This window comes from Ictidomys tridecemlineatus, chromosome 10 (genome assembly GCF_052094955.1).
Source record: "Ictidomys tridecemlineatus isolate mIctTri1 chromosome 10, mIctTri1.hap1, whole genome shotgun sequence".
Taxonomy (NCBI): domain Eukaryota; kingdom Metazoa; phylum Chordata; class Mammalia; order Rodentia; family Sciuridae; genus Ictidomys; species Ictidomys tridecemlineatus.
In genome coordinates this window covers 87,824,270-87,844,558 of record NC_135486.1, presented here as the reverse complement: position 1 = coordinate 87,844,558, position 20,289 = coordinate 87,824,270, and positions in this window count along the sequence as shown.

The following is a 20,289-nucleotide window of genomic DNA, read 5'->3' as shown; positions in this document are numbered from 1 at the left end:
AATAATATTAGAAAAATTTCCATATATGGAGAATGAAATGGAAATCCAAATCCTAGAAGCCTACAGAATGCCAAATGTGCAAAATCACAAAAGATCCACACTAAGACAAATTATAATGAAAATTACCAATATAAAGAACAAGGAGAGTATTTTAAAAGCCACAAGAGAAAGGAAGCAGATTGCATTTAGGGGTAAACCAATGAGGTTAACGGCTGGTCTTTCAACACAGACTCTGAAAGCTAGAAGATCCTGGTACAACATATTTCAAATGCTGAAAGATAATGGATTCCAACCAAGAATCTTGTATCCACAAAATTAAGCTTCAGGTTTGAAGATGAAATAAAAACCTTCCACAATAAACAAAAGTTAATAGAATTTGCAGCTAGAAAACTGGCACTTTAAAACATCCTTGGCAAAATATTACATGAAGAGCAAATGAAAAATAATCATGAAAACCAACAGTGAGAAGTAGTACAGTAAAGGAAAAACTAATCAAAGAGAAAAATCAAATCAAATTAAATAACAAAAATAAACAAATATGGCTGGAAATACAAACCATGTCTCAATAGTAACCCTAAATGTTAATGGCTTAAACTCATCAATCAAAAGACATAGGCTAGTAGACTGGATGAAAAAAAAAGATCCAACAATATGCTGCATACAGGAGACTCATTTGATAGGAAAAGACATACACAGATTGAAGGTGAAATGTTGGGAAAAGTCATACCACTCATATGGACCTCAGAAGCAAGCAGGGCTGTCCATATTCATATCAAACAAAATAGACTTCAACACAAATTTAATCAAAAGGGATAAAGAGAGACTGCTACATACTGCTCAAGGGAATGATACACCAACAAAGTATAACAATAATTAATATATATGCCTCAAATAATAGTGCAGTTATGTTCATCAAACAAACTCTTCTCAAGTTCCAGAGTCAAATAGACCACAACACAATAATTATTGATGATTTTATCACACCTGTCTCACCACTGGATAGATCTTCCAAAAAAATGTCAATAAAGAAACTATAGAACTCAATAACACAATTAATAACTTAGATTTAATTGACATATTTAGAATATATCAACCAACATCAAGAGGATACACTTTCTTCTCATCAGCACATGGATTCTTCTCAAAAATAGACCATATATTATGCCATAGGACAACTCTTAGCAAATACAAAAGAGGAGAGATACTACCATGCATTTTATTTGGTCATAAAGGGATGAAATTGTAAATCAATGATAAAATAAGGCAGAAAAATCCCTACTCCACATGGAGAATGAACAATATGCTACTGAATAAACAATGGGTTACAGAAGACATCAAAGAGGAAATTTAAAAAATTCTTGGAGGTAATTGAGAACACAGACACTATATATAGAAACCTCTGGGACACTATGAAAGGAGTGCTAAGAGGAAAATTAATTGCATGCAGTTCAATTCTTAAAAGAAGAAAAAGCCAACAAATAAATGACCTCACACTACATCTTAAAGCCCTAGAAAAATAAGAACAAATCAGCAGCAAATGTAGTAGAAGGCAAGAAATAATTAAAATCAGAGCTGAAATCAATGAAATCAAAACAAAATAACCAATTAAAAAAATTGACAAAACTAAAAGTTGCATCTTTGAAAAAATAAAGATTGACAGATCCTTAGGCCGGCTAATGAAGAGAAGAAAAAAGAGAACCTAAATTACTAGTATACGGGATGAAAAGGGCAATATCACAACAGACACTACAGAAATAGAAGATAATTAGAAATTATTTTGAAACCTTATACTCCAATAAAATAGAAGATAGTTAAGGCATCGATAAACTCCTAAAGTCACATGATCTGCTCTGATTGAGTCAGGAAGATATATACAACTTAAACAGATCAATATCAAGTGAGTAAATAGAAGAAGCCATCAAAAGATTACCAACCAAGAAAAGTTCAGGACCAGACAGATATACAGCCTAGTTTTACAAGACCCTTAAAGAAGAACTAATACCAATACTCTTCAATATATTTCAGGAAATAGAAAAAGAGGGAGTACTTCCAAATTCATTCTATGAGACCAATATCACCCTGCTTCCAAAACCAGACAAAGACACCTCAAAGAAAGAAAACTTCAGACCAATATCTCTAATGAATATACATGCAAAAATCCTCAATGAAATTCTGGCAAATCGAATACAAAAACATAACAAAAAGATGGTGCACCATGATCAAGTGGGTTTCATCCCTGGGATGAAAGGCTGGTTCAACATACGGAAATCAATAAATGTAATTCACCACATCAATAGACTTAAAGATAAGAACCATATGATCATCTCGATAGATACAGAAAAAGCATTCAAAATACAGCATCCCTTTATGCTTAAAACACTAGAAAAACTAGGGATAACAGGAACTTATCTCAATATTGTAAAAGCTATCTATGCTAAGCCTCAGGCCAGCATCATTCTAAATGGAGAAAAATTGAAGGCATTCCCTCTAAAATCTGGAACAAGACAGGGATGCCCTCTCTCATCACTTCTATTCAACATAGTTCTTGAAACACTAGCAAGAGCAATTAGACAGACGAAAGAAATTAAAGGCATAAATACAGGAAAAGAAGAAAATAAGCTAGCACTCTTTGCTGATGATATGATCCTATACTTAGCAGACCCCAAAAGTTCTATCAAGAAACTTCTAGAACAAGAAAATGAATTCAGCAAAGTGGCAGGATATAAAATCAACACCCATAAATCAAAGGCATTCTTGTATATCAGTGACAAATCCACTGAAATGGAAATGAGGAAAACTACCCTATTCACAATATCCTCAATAAAATAAAATAAAATAAAATACTTGGGAATCAACTTAACAAAAGAGGTGAAATATCTATACAATAAAAATAATAGAACCCTAAAGAGAGACATAGAAGAATACCTTAGAAGATGGAAATATATAACTTGCTCATGGGTAGGCAGAATTAATTTTATTAAAATGGCCATATTACCAAAAGCACTCTACAGATTCAACACATTTCCCATCAAAATCCCAACAACATTCCTCACAGAAATAGAAAAAGCAATTGCCCCAAGTAAGAGGTCATTGATACAGGCACAGGCAGGTGCAAGTGGCTGTTGGTGGCTCGCAGGGGCTGTGAAGCCAGAATTAGACAGGTAGTCAGTTTAGATAGGTAAATAGAGTCAGATAAAGGAGGTCAATTTTGAGTGAGTCAGGGAAGTTGGAGACTGTCCCCTGAAGGATTGAAATGTTAATTCCTTCGGAGTCCTTCCTCCAACCTGTTGCTGAGGTAATCTGTCTCAAGAATTGCCCCTTCCTACAGGTAGCTATAAAGTTGTTAATTAATGTGTTCTGGGCTGACCTATCTTGCCCTTCCCCCTTCAGCCCAATTATTTCCCACACTTTGGCCATCCCACCTAGCAGTTCCTAGGCCCAATTAAATGCCCAGTCACACAAACAGGAAGGAGAAAGATAAGGGGAAGAGGACAGGAGAACAAAGGAAGCCTAGGGCATATAAGAAGAGCAGAACACTTCACTTTTGGGGATACCAGGGCCAGCTATGCCCCCCTTCTTTCTCCTAGGAGAAGTCTATGCTACCCCACTTTGAATAAACTTTGCTTTATGTGCTTGCATTGGCATGCTTCTCTGATATTCAAACTTCAACATGTGAGGAAGCAGAACTTGTCACTGATAAACAGCAATATCTGCTACTGTTGGTGATTCCCCAGACTGACAGGGTTGAGGAGGGTTTTCAAGCAGCTTCTGGGACCTTGCTGTGCATTCCAGCATTGTAGCCTGTCTGAGCACTGGGCATTAAAGGTGGCATGGAAGTGATGGAGTAAAGAAGGTACAGATATCTGTGTGGGGACTGCTCTTAGCATCCTGGACAATTGTCTGCCCACTGTGAAGGAGGTGCTTTATCCATGGCAGTTGCAGAAGAACTTAGCTCTCAAAACACTTCTACTAATGAAGTGTGAACAAATTTTATTTGACCAGACTGTCATTTGCTCAACCAAGTGCTACAGCTCTTCCACCCACATAGCATCCTCAAGGTAATTCCTGTGGCAAGAGAGTGAGCAGAGCTAGTCCTGGGTCAAACTGGGGGTAAGTCTCACCATGGAACGAGTCACTTTAAGGCCACTGTTTGTTGCACTGTTGTCTCTTGTCTTCCAGGAGGCCTTGGCACATGACTCCTTACACTTCCAGATCATGATACTCTGGAGATGTAGTCCCTTTTGTATGGGCACACATAATTGGATCAGGTCAGGTCAGAAATTCTCTTACAGTGAACCTAACCCTGGACTAACAGACACTCATGAGTGGATTCTATCCACATTCTCTGGGAAATTACTACACAAGATGTGCTCACTAGGGACAGAATTTGGACAGGCAGCTATCATTGATAGAAGATCCTGTTGGGTAGGGAAGATGAAAGCTGATTAAAAGGAAATAAAAGGTTAATACTTCCTCCTCATCTGTGGCCAAGGTCACCTGCATCCAGGAAATTGTCCCCCCCCACCCCAGCAAGAAATTGTCAATGAGTACTCCCTATGGATGGCTCAATTTCTGCCTTTCCAGGCTGTTAATGGAAAATAGGGAGAAGTATCCCTGGATCTCTCCCTCCAGCCTTTTGGCCCCAAGAGTGGGATGGGAGTAGGGGGCATGAGAAGAAAGAAACCTAGAAACTAAAGAGGACAAGATTCACTCTGTCCCATCCATACCAACTCTGGATACCCTTCTCCTTCTGGAAAAGTCTGTGTCTGTTCTAACCGTAAAAAAAAAAAAAAAAAAAAAAAAAAAAACTTTCTTTTCTGCACTATGCCCTAGTGTTTCTCATGTGTTTGTGTTCAACATGTGAGAAAAAACAGAACCTGATTTCCAAGAATGGTATCAGAACCATGTTAGTATTCCACCTACCATATCATTACATACCTCACATCAAGTTTTAATCAATTTGAAGGGTTAAAACATATTTGTTTAACTGTCATGACCTAGTAAAATATTTTTCTTAGCTTCTTATGTCTGTGTGTATGTAAATTGGACTTGAGTGTGAAGAGAAGTGTGGCCCAGAAAAGTAGACAGCTAGAAAGAAGAAAGTTCATGGATCCTTCCAGTGGGAAGTTGGGTCAGGAACAAAAATATAGTGCCCATGATGGAGCAGGTATTTACCTATCCACATGAAGTTTTCTCCTCTTTAGGAAACTTTTTGCAGTTCTATATGGGATTTCTTGAATTTCAGAGTAGTATCATTTGTGACTTATTTGCAAATGCAAATGGTTAGTACTATAATTTGGATATTCTAGAAAGTAAAAGGTGGACAATAGATGCAACTTTTATCCATAGAGGAAGTTGCATTAAATATCTGCATGAGAAGATACAAGAAATCAATAAGGTTTAGGACATATAGTCTGTTTTTTTTTAAAAAAAAAAACCCTTTAACCTATATTTGTTTAAATATAGATATTTTATTTTTAAAAAGGCTCACAAATTTGGTGCTGTCTCCTGCCTGCCATGGTGGCTGTTTTTCAGAGGACAGCCATGTGTAGCATGATATCTTGATCAACTGTGATCGATAATAATAGGGTAGTGGTCCCATAAGAACACAATTGAGATATGAAAGTCCTCTATACTACTTTTACTGTGCCTCTTGTATTAAGGTACATGTATATGTTGCAGAAGAACTTACCTCACACACCCAGTCACACATACCCAAAGGAGAAAGACAAGGGGAAGACGGCAGGAGAACAAAGGACATGATCAGATAGGGATTTACACTGGTGACATTGTGTTGCTTTACAGAGCATGTTGTGTGTGGGTGTGAAACACAGTCTGTATTGTGTTGGTACGAGTGCTCCAGATGACCAAGGAATGAGCAAGTGTGCAGGACTGCATTTGTTTTGAATTTGTGCCCACAGCGAGCTTTCCCATGACTTTTATCCCCACCTGCCTGTCCATGGAAGCGGGGAAAGAAGAAAGCACTTGTGACTGAAATACAGCAACTTATATTCTGTGCTTCTATGATTATATCTAAATGAACTTTCCCAATACATATAACTATAATGCACTATTGAAAATTAAATAATAATTTAAAATTAAAAGTGTTTCATACAGATACATGTGTTGTTGTTTTTTTCTATTTTAAAGAGGATACTAGCCAGGTTAAATAACTGAAGATTTAAGAAGACTACAATTAAGTAGACAAAAAAGTTAAAATGAATTGGTAGGAATAAGAAAAAAAAAAGATAAAAAAAGGACAAAATGAGAATAGAGTGGAGAGGAGAAGTGTTGTCACCATGATGTTTTTTTACAGAAAAAAAGGAATGCTTTATTACCCACTATCTTATTCAACTACAGAGAACACATAGAAATTCAGGGTCCTAGAGTTCTTTATCCTTTCTTCCTAACCGCAAAAATTTCCATATATTTTTCAAGATCTCATCTTTAACCAAGTATATGTAAGGCAGCATGTACATAATAAAACTAAGTAACACTTGACTTGATCAAGGTGAAGTTTATAATGTCATTGGGAGCAAGACTAGTGTTGTTGAAGAGAAAAGTAAGGGTGTTAGTAAATAAAATGTTGTGGGGAGAAAAAAAGCATTAAAGGCTGGTTGAATAAAGTTAGTCACATCTACACACTGAGAATGAGGGAGTGTTCTTAGTGACAGTTTCATTTTGTTTATATTTTGAGTGAATAGAAATTCAAGAGAACGAACATCTGGCTCAGTGCTCCCCATTAAAATTGAGAAGCAGCTTATGTTGGGAAAGATAGAAAGGAAGAAAGAAAAATAGAAGGAAGAAAGAAAGATGGACATGGCATTACAATTTTATAGGATAGTGCCAAGAAGTTTTGGGTGTCATATGTATTAAATTTTGACATGAAAGTTCATGGATCTTCACACCATTTGAATATAAAAGAGCTCTTTAAAGTTCACTTCTAAATGTGAGTGACACTCTTCTTGCCTATACCCAGCACATAGGCACAGACCAAAATTATAAATTCTAGACAAAAAAAAAACAGTGTAATACTACCCAAAGGCAATAAAGAATGACCAAATTAAGGTAGATACCAGAGATAAAAGCTTAACACTCGTAAGAAGACAATGGCACATTACTGAAAGAGTTTCTTCTTTATTCATCTTTTAGCATGAGGACAGTCCCCTGGATGGAGGGTTAACAACACCTTAAAGAAAAATCTAAAATCTGGCTGGCTTAAAAAAATAGAAAACAAATAGTGATAGCCACAGTTCATGGAAAATGAATGGGAATGCCAGATAGTATAGTGGGAACCACAAGTTTTGTGGACACCTTCTGCCCACACCTCTAGCTAACACCTGAAGCAGCATTTGTGGGCAGATTGAAAACACCTTGCAATTAAAATTAAAATAACTGAGAATTAATCCATGAAGAGAGAGTTTCTGACAAATAACCCACAGAAATCTTTAGAAATGTATAAATTTTGAGACTAGGTCATCAACAGAACATGTCAAGGTTATCAGTGCATGCCTGGGTGCTACGTATAAAACAGTTTATTCAAATAATTGAGAAGTACATTAGAAAAACAAAGTTAAGACTGCCCAGCCAATATGGAGTTTCCATTTAAGTTTGTTTATTAGTGATTCCAAACTTCCCTCCTGAGTATGACTTCCCCTCTGAGTGCCCAAGGTTTACCAAAAAGGAGGGGGGTTATCAGGTGTAGAGAAAATTAGGGAGGATCAAGAAAACCTAGTGCAAGAAAAATCAATAACCAGATGGATTCTCATCTAAGATCTAACAGACCTGTAAAGAAGAGCTATTGCCATTCCTCCTCAAATTATTCGATGAAACAGAACAAGAGAGAGACACTGCAAAATTTATTCTACAAAGGCAGTATCATTTTGATACAAAAAAACAAAGACACATTAATTAAAGAAAATGTCAGACCAATATCCCTGATGACTACAGATGTAAAATTACTTAATAAAATATTGGCAAATGGCATTCTAAAACACATTAAGAAGATTGTACATAATGATCAAGCTTCTTTAATCCCTGAGATGCAAGGTTAATTTAACATATGCAGGTCAAAAATGTAATTCACCATATAAACAGATTCAAGAACATTAAAAAAACATAATTAACAAATGAAGAAAATTCGTTTTAAATCACCCAGAAAACCTTCATTTTAAAAACCCTAGAGAAACTAGAGATAGAAAGAAATATTCTCAATGTTGTAAAAGATGTGCATGACAAAGACAAAACCAACATACAGAATGAAGAAAAATTGAAAGTGCTTTCCCTAAAAACAGGAATAAAACACCACTCCTATTCAACTTAGTCCTTGAAATTCTAGCCATAGCAATCAGACAAGAGAATAAAATTCAATGTATACACATAGAAATAAAGGATTTAAATGATCTGTTTGCTGATGACATTATTTTTTATTTAGAAGACCCCATAAAACTTCTACAACTGATAAACAAGTTTAGTAAAGGAGCAGTATACAAGATCAACAGGTAAATTAATTGCTTTATTCCACCCTAATAGTGTATTTGCAGGAAAAAATGGGGAAATTATCTTATTATAACCTAAAACATATAAATACTTGGGAATCAATATAATCAAGGAAGTAAATGACTTCGTCAATGAAAACTATAGTACACTGAAGAAAGAAATTGAGCACCTTACAGGATGGAAAGACCTCTCATGTTCTTGAACAGACAGAATTAATATTCTCAAAATAGCCATACAACCTGAAGCAATATAAAGATTCAATGTAGTTACTATGAAATGTGAATGGCATTCTTGTCAGAATTAGAAAAAAAAATTGTTCTAAAATTTATTAGGACAAAGAAGACATACACACCAATTAAAGCACTTCTGAAAAAGAAGAGTAATTCTGGAGATATCACAGTATCCAATCTCATGTTGTATAACAGCTTTAGTGTAAAAATGCATTTCAGGGGCTGGGGATGTGGCTCAAGCGGTAGCGCCCTCACCTGGCATGCGTGCGGCCTGGGTTCGATCCTCAGCACCACATACCAACAAAGATGTTGTGTCCGGCGAGAACTAAAAATAAATAAATAAATTTTAAAAAAAATGCATTTCATTGGCACTGAAACAAACCTGAAGACCATGGAATAAAAGAGAATATCCAGACACAAATATGCATATATACAGTCACTTAATACTTGACAAAGATGCTAAAAATATATGTTGGAAAAAACATGGTCTTTTCAACAAGTGGTGCTCTTAAAACTGAACACTTGTATGTAGAAAAAGAAAACTTGATGCCTGTCTCTTACTCTGCACAACAATCAACTTCAAATGGATAAAATATATAGAAATTAGACCAGAAACTCTGCAAAAGCTAGAAAAAAAAGTAGGTCCAACACTCCAACACACTGACAAAAGTATCAGCTTTCTTAACACAATTCTAAAGCACGTCAAATAAAACCAAGAATCAACAAGTGGAATGGCAGCAAATGCCAAAGCTCCAATATATCAAAGAAAATATGAGAGTGATGAGAGGATCTACCAATGAGATCCTTGCCACCTGCTCCTTAGATAGGGAAGTAATATCTAGAATATATAAGAAACTCAAAAACAACATGACAACCCCTAATTATTGAATAGACAAAAACAACTAAACACTCATTGCTCAAAAGAAGAAATATAAATGGTCAACATAATATATGAAAATCGGTTCAAAATCCCTAGCAATTAGGAAAATTAAAATGAAAACTGCATAAATATTCATCTCATACTCTAGTCACAATGACAATTATCTCTATTAACCAATGCTGGTGAGGATATGGGGAAAGGTTCACTTATGCATGTTTCAGGGATTTCAAATTAGTGCACAAGCATTCTGAAAATCTAAGGAGATCTCTTAGAAAACTTGTAATGAAATCACCATATGATATAGCCATTCCACTCCTTGGTATATAGTCAAAGAGCTAAAATCAGCACACAATTGATTTTACAAAGCAATATCAGCACAATTTGCAACGGCTGAATTATGAAACTAGCATACCCATCAACAGATGAATTGATAAAGAAAATGCACATATGTACAATGGACTTTAACTCAGTCACACAGAAGGATAAAATTATTGCATTTGGTGGCAAAATCATGAAACAGGAGAATACAATTCTAAATGAAATAAGCAGACCCAGAAAGTTAAGGATCAAAAATTTTCTCTCATGTGGATGCTAGACAAAAATAAAGGGGGGAAGGGGGAATCACATGAAAACAGAAGATATCTGTGGACTAGAGAGGAAGGACATTGAGAGTAAGGGAGGAGGGACAAGTGAATGAAACTAACCAAACTCAATTATTTACATATATAAATAAAACACAGTGAATTTTTATGTGTGTCTATTATATACTAATTTTTTTAAAAAAGTACAAATTGAAGAAAGACCATTAGAATAGAGAAAAGGAAACAGAGGAAGGGAGGAGGGAACCTAAGGAAAGAAATCTGGGGATTGAATTGGTACCAATTATATTCTGTACTTTATAATTATGTCACAATAGACCTAATTACAGTCATTTGTAACTGTAATGCACTAATAAAACTTTTTGAAAAGAAATATGAAGTTATCTGGAAGAGAGTACTCATCCTTATAAACATGAAATTCAAGTGTAATATGGAAGAGAAAGTAAAGACAAGAAAAGACTAATGAGTGGAGAAAGTGGGGGAGCTCAGTATTTTACACTAAAAAGCAATCTGTGCTTCCCCCCAAAAAGTCAAAGCTTCTACATATCAAAGAAAATAATAAGAAAAGTCTATGCTTTTCATTGAATTTCCCTATAATGACAGGCTAAAGAAAACAGAGGACAAATACAGTACTTTTTTAAATGAAATAAAAAATTAGAATCAATGTGGTGGATAGTCAAATAAAATTCAAACTGATACTGCAGTTATTTCAGAAAAAAATGATGTTTTGTATGGAAATTAAAATATGAATAAAAGAATTATGAACGCATTATGGGAGAATTTATTTAAAAGGAGTTTTGTGAATACTAACACTTAAAGATATGAAAAACCTTTGTCAGTTTTCTCATTTTGGACATAAATTTTATCATGAAGTATGCACATTTTACAATGAAGTTAAATATAGTATAAGCTACTTTTTCATGAATGATACCTGAATTGTTTTGCACACAGATGAAAAATTTCTGAATTTAATTTGACATTAAGATGATGTCAGTCATCTGAAATATGTAAGGAAAGTGGCCTTAGTCTCATTTTAAGATTCATATCTTCTTCTTATTTTTATGATCATTATTATTTTTAATGCTTGGGCCAAAGTTTTCTCATTTGCAAAAGACAAGGCCACTCTTCACAGGATCCCACAACTGGTTCTGATTAACAAATATGGATGTGCAAATTTAGCCTCAATTTCCTGTAACACTCATACCTTTTGCCATATTTTTTATTCTTACATGCATTTTTTTTACTGAAAGCTTAATGTTCAATCGTGATGACAGTAAATTATGGTGGCCTGACCTTATATATCAATGTTAACATACTAGAAACAAAATATTGGGTGAGTAATAAGGAAATATCACACACAATTTCCATCTTATTAGTTGGCCACATAGAGATATCTGTAGAAATCATGTTAGTCCTCACATTATTAGTAGTAACAGTATCTAGGCAAGACATCAAAGTCTTCTGACACCCATCACTGAAACCTCCTTTTTAAAATGTGACCATTAGTGAGAAGAGACAAAAAAAGTGAATTCGAAAACCAAGAAGGAAGCTTAGAACCTACAGCATTCTGTGTCATTAACTCTGCTCTGAGAATAAACTTTAAGGAAAAATTTGAACCATGAAGGAACAGATAATGCTAATTGCTGCTGCTTATAGAGAAACCACACCTATGGCTGATTTATAAAAAAAAAAAATCCTCTTCTACTCAAACTTTTAAAAAATACTTAATAGCAAATTCAAAAGAAAAAATACTTTAGGTAGAAGTTTGAATTTTTGGCTTTCTACTAAATTAGTGCTCAAGAATTAAAACTTTTACTGAAATAAGTTTCTATGAGGGAGGAAAAGAAAAATCATCACTTGATTTTTGGGACACAGTCATGTGGCTAGGTTTCAGACTTCATTGGTACTGTATTTTTTAAGGTACCTCTTCCATATGACAGGCCTGTGGAGGGTGGGACATGGTAATACATTCCTTTGATCCTTGTATTAGGAATGCAGTATCACAAAGATGCCTCATTTTTCTTTCATAGAGATATTTATACCTCAGAAAGAAAAAAAAAACTAAAAACTAAATGTGGACTTATGGTTGACTAATTCTGTGACTATGTTTGCTACAAACTGAACTGTATTACAGTTTACTCTTGGAACTTTTGCTATAAAATAATCAAGTTGCCTGAATTGCCACCATGTACAATCTTACCACCATATACAATCTTATAATTGGAGGCAATTGTGTAATTCAATAGCCTAGCCAATATATTTTTGTGAGGAGTAGGAGAAAGTGAAGAAAAAAAAAAGAATCATCAAAGTGAATTCTTCTTTCTGACTTTGGGAGTCATTCCTTGATGAACAACAATTTCACAATAACTCCTTAGGGCTCTTTAGGCTCTAGACTCAGATTTCAAGTCTTGGTGAAATTTACAAACTGCTTTTTTTTAGAAGACAGAGACTGGTACTGTTGGGGAGTTAATAGATGTAAGTTCTTACCTAATGCTCAGGGGGGTCTTAAGAACTTGTATTTAAAATCAGCCCTACCTTCATGTTTGTCCTCAGGGTATCTTTGGGTCTGTATACAATACAGAAGGATATATGCAATTTGAAAACTTGTAGAATTAGAAATGAATCACAAATGGCAGGTAATTTCCAAAGATGTGTGCAAACTTAAATTCACCAAGGGTTTTTGGTGAATTTACACCTGTTGCAACAGCAAAATCAATTACCTTCCAGTGGCTTAATTGTTATATTGCTCCACAGTACCGAATATGTGCATTAGAAAAACTGCTAGAAAGAGCAAGAATACATGTAGAAAGCCTCACAATGCATAATAAAACTTTATTCTCAACTCTGACATTGGGAGTTATTTTTTCATGGACCAAAATGTTACAATACCTCACTTAGCCCAGGTCTCAGATTTGAAATGTGCAGTTTGTTAACTACCTTTGGTATTATATTGGGAATGGTAGTAGTAGGGAGTTAAGAGATGTAATTTCTTTCTTATGCTCAAGAGAGCCTTAAAAATTACTGTTTTGCAGTAGCAAAACTTTACATTTGTTCTTATGGTATCTGTACACATACAGAAAAGTATGTGCATTTTGAAACTCCTTATAGAAGTAAGAGAGAATTATAAATGTCAGGTAGTTTCCAAAGATTGATCCAAACTTAATTATCAAAGGTTTTTTACTGAATTCATTCCTGCTGCAACATGTAGTTTTATTTTCTTCCCAGGGGTTAAATAGGTACTATGTTCCACAGGGAAAAATACAAATATATATATTTGTATATATTATGTATATGAAAACTACATATACATAGTAGTTTTCAATTGAAAACTGCTAGAATGAGCAAAAGTGAAACAGTACACATATACAGCCTCAAAATGCATGACCAAACTGAATGTTCAATTCTGGCCTTGGGATCCTTCCTTGATGAACTACAGTGTTGCCATAGCTTACTGTGGTTCTTTAGACCCTCTTCTCCTATTTGAAGTGTATGTGTAATTTGTGAGTTGCTTTTGAAGGCAGATCAAAAACTTCATTGTAGGAAGCTAGTAGATACATTGTTTTTGCCTAATGCACAAAAGGGGCATTAAGGAATAATATTTTATAGTAACAGCCTGCCACATGTGAAGCCAGATTTATAGATGATACTTAGCAAATTGGTTCTAAAATGCAGTCTAATAAAGAAAATAGATTCCATAAAGAAAATGGAGTGGATCTGAGTCCAGGAAAAATGTTGAATACTGGAATATTGAAATGTTAATGTTCCCAAGGCTTTCACCCATTCCAAAGAGCTGTTAATGAAGTAGCTCCCAACAAAACAGGGAGATACTATTAAAATCACCCTAGAAACTTCCTGCCCAGATCATACCTCCCCCTCCCCATGGCCCACCTGTTTTACACCTTTTGTTCTTCCCTATAACATGCAGGATAGAGGGAGATAAGCAAAATAAAGGATGCGAATGCAGGAAGACAAAGAGAAGACCTTAGAAATAAAAAGTAGAAAACCTCCCCTTCACAAGAATTCTTCTTTTTGGCCCCTCTCCTTACTCTGGGGGAAGTCTTTTCTGTTATCCTTTAAGAAAACCTTTTACTTTCCACTTTCCACTTGCTTCAGCATGTTTCTATGGTGTCATACTTCAGCATTTGGGGAAGCAAGAACTCGTTACAGCAACCAGCAGTATCACTTGCAGTTTATTCCTATCCCTATTACGTATTTTCAAAATGCCCTTATTCAGATATATTGAGAAAAGCCTGAAGATGTTTTGGAAATTCAGGTGAACTCATTACTGACTTAAAATACTTTTTATTAATACCCACTAATGCATGATATAAGAAATTAAATTGGTTTATTTTCTGAAGTTACCAATTACCATCTGCTATGAAGATAAATTTACACATTATACCTAGACTTAAAATCTGAGACCTGGAGCTATAGGGAGGTATGGCAATATTGTCGTTTATCAAAGATTGACTTCTAATGCCAGTTTGATCACACATTGTGCTGCTTTCTATATGTAACATTTTACTCCTGCTCATTCTACCAGTTCTTTAATGCGGATATTCAGTGTTGTGGAGCAATGTACCTATTAAATCCCTGGTGAGAAATATAAAACTGCTATAGAAAAAGTAATGAATTTAGTAAGACCCCTTTTGGTATTCCCCAAAGTTCAGTTGCTTTAGCATTTGGAAACTGCCTCCCAATTTCAATTCATTCCTACCTGTATGAGACATTTTCAAAATGCCCATATTCAGGTATATAGAATAGAGTTCTGAATGATTCCCAATGCCAGAACTAAAAATTCAGTGTGATGCTGCATTGTGAAGCTTTCTCCATGTACCATTTCCCACTTGCTCATTCTAGTTTTTCCAAATCTGGATATTTGACCTTGTTGAGCACTTTAACCAGGAATCCCCTAGGAAGAAAGTAAAGGCTGTCTTGCAGCAGGAGTCAATTCAGTAGGACCTATTTGTGAATTAAGTTTGAATCTGCTTCTAAAATATTCCTACCACTTTCATTTCACTCTTATTCCTATAACGTGTTTTCAAAATGCACTTTTTGGCTGTATTGAGCTTAGGTCTTAAGGTTCCCTTTAGACAAAGGTAAAGGTTTTTGTGTTTCATTTTGTTTGTTTGTCATAAAGATAATTCCTCAAATTCCCACATGAGTATCATGGCAGTAATTATCTCTCTAAACTCTAAGTACATTATCCTGTCTTTTATAAAAACAAATTACAAATTGCACATAGAAAATCTAAGTCTTGTGCCTAATGGGCCACAGAGATTACTGGGGACATTTAATGAAGGCCTGACTCCAAATGTCAGAATTAAGAACTTATTTTGATCCTGCATTGTGAGATTTTCTCTATTACCCACTTCCCTCTTGATTATTCTAGCTTTTTTCCAAAGGCAGATATTTGGCCCTTTTGAGCAGTATAATAAGTGAAGCCTGTGTCACAGCAGGAGTCAATTCCATAAGATTCCTTTGCGGTTTCATTTGAATTGGCTTCTGAAAGCTGCCTGACACATTTATTTCACTCCTATTTTTATAAGTTGTTTTCAAAATACAGCTATTTGGCTGTATTGAGTTCACAAATTTTGCTGTAATTTTATGGTTTAGATTTTGGTATCCCCCAAAAGATCATGTATGATAAAATTCCTGAGAGTTTAGAGGTGAAATGATTTGAATATTAGAACCTTAAACTAATCCATACATTAATCTCCTGATGGGTACTTACTGAAAGGTAACAATAGGCAGATGGTGTGTGGTTAGAAGAGGTAGTCCCCTGGGGCATGCATTTGGGTTGTATATTTTGTCCATATTGAGCAAAGCTCTCTCTCTCTCTCTGATTCCTGGTGGTCATGTCCTGATGTGTTCTTCTTCATCAAGTACTTCTAACATGGTATTCTGCTTCACCTTGAGCCCCCAGGAATGGAGACAGCTGTCTTTGAATTGTGACTTCTGAAACTGCGAGCCACCATGCAATCCTTTCCACCTAAAATTATTCTTGTCAGGTCTTTTAATCACAGCAGAAAAGAAAGTTGACTAACAAACTGCACTTAGGATGAATGTGCATAATGTGGGTTTTTGAAAGACAATTCATTAATGCCCCCCCCCTTAAGCTTTATAAAGAAATTCCCTCTAAAAACTCCTTCCAAGCAAAGTTCCCTGGTTCCTATGAAAAGCAGTTTACAAATTGCACATAGTCTTCAAATCTGAGACCTGGACTCAAAGGATCCCAGAGATGTATGGGAACATTGGATGACTCCAAATACCAGAAATAAGAATTTGGTTTTATTCAGTATGGAGAAACTTTCTATGTACCATTTCACTCCTGCTCAGGATAGCTTTGCCAAATCCAGATATTGGGCCTAGTTTAGCACTTTGACTAGGAAGTTCCTGGGAAGAAACTGAAGTCTATGCACAGCAGTATGGAATTTAGTAGGACTTATTCGTAAATTATGTTTGAATCTGGAAGTTACTTGATACTTTTATTTCACCCTTGTTCCTATAAACCACACCAAAACTGCACATATTCAGGTGTAATGAGGTCAGAATTTGTGGTGCAGAGAACAACTCTTTCTCTCAGGGGATGGCCTTGGCTTGACTGCAGGTTATGAATGGGATGAGACGTGCTCATGTATGAAAACCTGCAAGAAGTCTGCTGTCCTGTAAATCCAAATTTAAGAGGATTTATAAGGATTCTTCTGGCACATCTTTGGCACCTGTGAATTATCTTCTATTCTTCTAGCCAGTGTTATAAAAAGATCTAGTATTCATAGCTGGGCATCCAAGGACTGGATGAAGAACCTTACTCCATCCCAACCACTAGGAGAAGCAGAAAGAGTGAAAGTAAAATTTTTTTGCCACAGAAGCAGGTGATACACAGGCTCCAAATGAGCTACCTGCAGGCAACCTGAAGCCATTTCTGTGATGAAGATGGATAAAAAAAAATCTGGAAAGAGAATAAATATTTATATTAGTGAGGGTACATGGATAGTCCAGGGTTTTGTGGTGACATGTAAAAGTTGCACACAGAGAAATCTGTTCCCAGACTATGACCAAATTACAACACATTCCTTGGGGTTCTTGTGACCCAGACTTGAACATTGGAGTTACCCTCCCCTGACAATCTTAGAAGATTTGTCACATGTGGGTACCAGAAGCCACATAAAATTTCTTTATCAGTGATAATTCTAGGAACAGTTTTCTAAAGTTAAGATAAAATTTCCTTTAATGAAAATGTATGAAAATTCTTGATTCTCCCAGTAATTTTCTCAAGAAAGCCCGCTTTATCTAGCATTTGGTTCCCCAATTGCGCCTAATCAAACAACTCTTTAAGTTTGTCCAGAGTAGCATTATTAGTCCACTGTGCCAATACTGTGCTAGAAATGTGACTTTCTGGGTCCCCAAACTACATGCTGGTTTCCGCACTTACACAGTTTCCAGTCCATCAACCACCTGGGGCCAAGTCACAGACACTTTTTCAGAGGAACAGTTTTCTTCCCTCCAGGAATTTTAAAGTAGGAAAAGCAAGGTGAAAATTTTCCTAATATAGACAACCTGAGGACATTTGTGATACAAAAAAATAGAAGAAGTCCTAAAAGAAGTATAGTTTCTCCTGATCATTGGGTGTTACTTGGTTCCAAGTTTGGGTCAGGATTTGAAATGAACATGGGTGGATAAGTGCACCCAGGATGAGGACCTGAAAAGTCATGTCATTCAGGGTGTTCTGATCCACTATTGGCACCTTGGAATAATCCTCCCCTGACTAGAATTCAGAGTTGTGTTGGTCACAGGTGGGAGACTGGGGATAGACTGAAAGTTTTGCTCTGCTTTAATCACTATTAGAAATATGGTAAGCTAAATCGAGTGTTTTCCACAGAAATTGAGGGCAGCCAGGATTTAAGGTTGCTGGTTTCAGGAGTTCTGAAACCATTCCTGGAAGAACAGGGAGAAGGGAATTCCTGGGAACTGTTCCTCTGAAAAAGTGTTCGTGACTTGGCCTCAGGTGGTTGATGGACTGGAAACTGTGTAAGTGTGGAAACCAGCATGTAGTTTGGGGCCCCGAAAGTCACATTTCTGAGGGTTCTCTTAGCACAATATTGGCACATTGGACTTATAATGCTACTCTGGACAAACTTAAAGAGTTGTTTGATAGGCACAGTGGGGGAACCAAATGCTAGATAAAGTGGGCTTTCTTGAGAAAATTCCTGGGAGAATCAGATTAAGTGGAAGTATCCTTTTTTCCATAGGGATTGGTGACAACCAAGATGTAACAGTGTCAGTGTCAGGATGTCTTAGACAATTGCTGTCAGAAAAAAAAATAGAGAAATTAATTTATGGGAGGAGCTGAAGAGTTTCTCTAAAGTAGTGAACTTGGCTCTGCTGCAGGTTATTGGTCAGTGGTGATGTGTCCTTGTGTGGAACCTTGCATCCCAGAGCCACATTCATTAGGGTCCTTTGGGCCCTTACTTTGGGCATTAAATTAACTTAGGCGATCTGGGGGAGATCATTAATTGCCTGCTTTTACCCAGTGGCTGGATGAAGAGACTGGTACCTCTTGAAATGCTAGTTCCAAGACACAGCACATAAAAGTAATAAGGCCTACATGGCATCTTAAGTCATGGGGGCAGAGTCTCCAGGGTGACAATGAGTCAGCTTTGCTTCCATTCTTTGCAGAAGACCAGGATTGATGCACATGACAAAGAGTGACATCACACCTAACACCATCAGTAACTTTGCTCGTCTCTGCCTTAGCCAAGACCACTACAAGGAGAAGAAAAGTGTCTAAAGATGCTCTTGGGTTCAGGGTAGTCTTAGTAAGCTGTGTCAGTTCTCCTGCAGATCCTGACCTGTGGAGGCTCTACCTCCCAAGTAAGATCAAGCAACATTACAGGCACCACACCCAGCTGGGATTAGGGGACCTGAAAATTTCCACTGCCCTACTCTCCCTTATCTTTAAACCTGTGCTTAAGAGGAGGGTTGGATTCCTAGGTTTCTGACAAGACTCTAGTTTTCCCACATTGACTGGAAATTACCTCCTCAGATTTGCAGTGAAAATTACCCTTGACTCATGTGGTAGTATGTGTGCATGCAATGCCCTGTGACCTGTAAAAACTGTGAGGTATTTAGGACTTCCTGACTTCCCATAGGCTGTGCCTCTCTGGCAAGTTGCTTTACCATAGGACTTCTCAACAGGTCAGACTTATGTCTAGGGCAAGGAATAAAAATATTTCTTAATTTGTCTCTTCTATTCCACCCTCTTAGGGTTCTACATGGTTGTATTGTGCATGTATCAAATTGAAATTGATGCAGATATACTAACATACTTCTTTCCACCAATCAGAAATTGTATTCTAATTCTTATACCCATGGCCCATTCTTAGTAGTACCAATAGCTTCCTCAATGTACTTCCATGGCAAACATTGGTTGTTTCCTTTAAATTCAAAACTTATCTGGATTCATCGGCACATGCATTTGATTCCAAGTAACACAAGGGACTGAGGCAAGAGGATTCCACGTTGAAGGCAAGTCCCAGTAACTTCGTGAGATGGCCTCAAAACTAAAAATAAACAAGATCTGCAGATATAACTGTATTTTAGAGTGACTCTGTGTTCTGTCTCCAAAATGGTAAAGTAAATAAATAAGCGAATTAATTAAATTAAAAGGATAAAATACTTGGAATCCTAGGACAAGTTTTGGGCTGGAGATGTGGCTCAGCAATAGAGCACATGGAAGGCCCTGGGTTTTATCCTCATCACCACATAAAAATAAAATAATGATATTGTGTCTAACTACAACTAAAAGAAAATATTTTAAAAATAGAACAGGTTTAATTGTCTTATTACATTAGACTACAAAACCCTGGTGCCACTTACTAAAGATTCTCTGTCTACTCTTTTCCCTTGAATACTCACTGGAGGCCATGAGAACAAGTATATGGAGACCACATATTTGGCCATGATGAGCACTGGTCCTGATGTTTTGAAATAAATAATATAAACCTGGTGCTTCTACAGGGGACAATTCCCAACACTCTATTTGTAAACTTAGTAAGAACCTGCCTTTGGATCCTCCCTG